This window comes from Mytilus galloprovincialis, chromosome 4 (assembly GCF_965363235.1).
Source record: "Mytilus galloprovincialis chromosome 4, xbMytGall1.hap1.1, whole genome shotgun sequence".
Taxonomy (NCBI): Eukaryota; Metazoa; Mollusca; class Bivalvia; order Mytilida; family Mytilidae; genus Mytilus; species Mytilus galloprovincialis.
Window position 1 is genome coordinate 17,008,723 of NC_134841.1, and position 4,039 is coordinate 17,012,761.

Here is a 4,039-nt window from a genome sequence, read left to right on the forward strand (position 1 = left end):
AAGGTGGTGGGTTTAAACTGGTTTTTTGGCTATCCAAACCTCCGCGCTTTATGACAATGTTTAAAATAATGCTTCAATGACCACTGTACATGACGGGAATACAGTAACAATAAATGCAAGAACACTCAAGATAGAGATATACATAAATAAATAATTTAGCAGTACATTTCGACATGTTGACCACAGAATAACTACGAATAACAAAAATTAATTTTTGACAGTACACAAAACAGCTTAATATATAGAATTAAGAATTGTGTGTCAGTCAAACGAATACATCAACGCCATCAAGAGTTATGTAACAGGTTAATTTCAAAAAATGGATATAGATAAAGATTAAGTTTGTAATTATGTTATTTGGTGTGTTTTATAACAATTACAAAAATATTAATACAGAATTGTGTTAGGAATAGTGCAACTAAGTATGTCGGCCTTTCTTAAAAAATCAAACTGTGTTAAACAAATAAATTCTGTGCACATATTTGCTTTTAAACTTATATCATACAAACACGATAAGACAAAAAACAATATCTGATCAGAATTACAAGTATAACTTCGTAACTAAATAAACGAACGCTTGGTAAACACATACTGAATCACCTCTTATGACAATGCGAATTCACACTCAGTAAAGGGTCATTTTTAATATTTCCTCCTCTCATCTTTGTTGGAGTAGTTTCTATATAAGGAGAACACTCCTGTATATGAAGTCCTTTTAGTGTGAAAATTCAGATATATAAACAGCATACGAGTGAGAAGAGGGTATGTTACTGCTGAGAAATGGGAAATCGATAATTAGGAAGTTAAAATCATGCGGTTTATCAAAGATTTTAGTGTGAAGTCGTCCATCATTTTGTCGCTTAGAAGGTTCTGGATTATTTCTTCTTCATACGAGTACAAAACAATAGCAAGAAACGTCCAAAAGGGTTTTCCTGCCATTCCTATATTCCATAACTTTCATTTACATTTTTCTTTATTCAAAACAATCGTAACACCATTTGTTCAAATAAATTAACACCGTTGAAAAAAAAAGTATTTCAATGTTAGATAAAACTTATTATTAACCTGAAAAGATGTATACAAAAATTACAAATAAATCAATACAAAAGTATTTGGCCCAGAACTTATGGATATATGGGATATAATGGTCATTGCATCAAACCTGTCTCGATACTTTGACTTTCCTTGATTGCCTTTACTCCGCTTGTCCAACATATCTAACATCCAGCATGTGGCGTTCAACAAGGTGGATGTTTTAACGAACAGTTAGCGAATGAAGTAAATTGTGTATCGTTTAAATACGTTATGAATTCATGATGATTTAAAACAATGCATATATGAATAAATGCAGTTTATATGATAAAAATCACAAAACGTAAAAATCACCAGAAATTTTATAATACAAATGTCATTCATCATATACAGATATTTACCTTTTAACGCCAATAATTTAAGTAAATTGCTTACAAAAACAACACATATATTGTTTGTCATTATTGTATAAACAGAAATAGAGTTGGTTTCGTTAAATGTTGAGGACCCATGAAAAAAGAACCTATGAACTAGGTTTCAAGATAAATTGCACCAGATTGTTTGAATATAACATAACATTACTAATTTATAAAAATGTCATAACACAAATAATTTATTAACCAATCTAAACTTATAATTTGGGTTTTGATTTTTTGTGTTTAAATGTGGGTTTAACAACTTTTATAGTTTCAAAGTTGTAGAACATAAAATGAAAGGATGATTCAATGTTAAGATATGAATTGTTAACATAAGAGGACGAAAATGTTCTTTTTATCATGTAAAAATAACATAACTTGGAGAACAAGACGAAATACTGTCGTGTTTAAACCCACCACCTTGTCCTAAAATGTGTTATGACATTTTTATAAATTAGTAATGTTATGTTATATTCAAACAATCTGGTGCAATTTATCTTGAAACCTAGTTCATAGGTTCTTTTTTCATGGGTCCTCAACATTTAACGAAACCAACTCTATTTCTGTTTATACAATAATGACAATATGTAAATGTATTTCAGTAATGTTGTTTCCTGTAATTAGTTAATACTTCAGCTTTATCATGTACATCTTTTGAATATTCATTTTATTAAATTTACTGTTTGCAAAAGTATAAATTACTCTAAATTATAGGGATTTTCTGGTAACTTAACAGAAAACCCTTGCCGTTTTTGGCACAACCTTTTTGATCTTTTGGTCCTCGATGCTGTTCAACTTTGTACTCGTTTCGGCTTTCAAACTTTTGTATCTGTGCGTCACACATAGGTCTTGTGTGGACAAAATACACTTCTGGCGTATTAAAATTTTGAACTTGTTGCCTTTTGTTGGCTGTTGTTCGTGTGATTCTTTGTCAATTGTGTTCTCCAATTTATTTATATTGTAGTCCTGTGTTGTCATTTTGATGTTATATTTCACATGGCCATAAAAGTGCGAGGTTTGGCATGCCACAAAACCAGGTTCAACCCACCATTTTTTCCTTTAAAAATGCCCTGTACCAAGTCAGGAATATGGTCATTGTTATATTATAGTTCGTTTTCTGTGTGTATTACATTATAACGTTGTGTCGTTTGTTTTCTCTTATTTTTGAGTGTAAATTCACATTGCGATAAGACGTGTCACGGTACTTGTCTATCCCAAACTCATGTATTTGGTTTTGATGTTATATATATATGTTATATTTGTTATTCTCGTGGGATTTTGTCTATATGTGTTACATTTTAGTGTTATGTCGTTGTTCTCCTCTTATATTTAATGCGTTTCCCTCGGTTTTGGTTTGTTATCCCGATTTTGTTTTTTGTCCATGGATTTATGAGTTTTGGACAGCGGTATACTACTGTTGCCTTTATTTATTTCGTTAACTATAGAAAGCTTAACCTTAATGTATATAAAATAATAAATGTTGTTCAACTACAACATACAATATGACAAATTTAACGACATTTTACATGTCTTTACCTCTGAACTGCTTACCTTTTCATGAATATCTATATCACAGCTTTATGACGCAAGTATGCTTTTAAGGACCTTTATGTCAAGGAACAGTTAATAAACTATATCAAAAGTTTGATTTGCTAAAATTTGCATACAACCTTGGTCGTTGAACTCTAACTGAAAATCGAATAAAATAATGCATTTATATTTTTTTATCATTTGGAATTGTACTAATAGAATTATTTAGAATAGGTGAAATAATGATGAGGTCACCGACTTCATTCTTGTCTAATAACCAGTTTGTTACATAGTTGGTTTTAAAAACAAAAGTTGTATAGACTACATTTCAATGACGTTACGTTCATTTCGATGTTATGGTGTATTTTTAGAATAGAACACCACATTTAGTTTGTATACCTTGAAACGAAATCGGTGATATATCATAGGCGGATCCAGGGGGGGGGGGGGCTGGGGGGCCCGGGCCCCCTTTCGTGGGAAACATTTGGTTGATTATATAGGGAATCATTGAAGCATGCCTTGAGCGCCCCCCCCCCCTTAGGAAAAGTTCTGGATCCGCCACTGCTATAACATTATTTTACTTCATCATAACTGTTTATATAGGTTGAGATCTAACAAACATGTGCAACTTGTAAAATGCTTAATGTGCCTTTCCCATGATAAGGAGCCCTTAGTTCAGTGTTTGTCGTCTTAGTATGTCAGTTAAATAAGAATGTCGTAAATTGTTTTGTTATGGATAACGCGTTAGTTTTCTCGTTTGAATTGTTTCACATTTTTATAATGTTTTAACAAAGTTAATTGCTGGACGTAAAATTACTTGCATCTACTTATTTGAACTTTGGTGGATACTATATGTCTCTTTTGCTATATAATACCACATCGCATTATTTCCTTACTATCTTAATAAACCATGGTATAAAAAACAACAACACTAAACTTGAAAGTCGTAGTAATTTTGAAAAAAAAAGTAATTTTAGTTAGAATTATATATTCATTTGATGTTATGTACACATATATTTTTGGTGTCATAGTTAGGATGTTCACCTATATATTGTGCACCT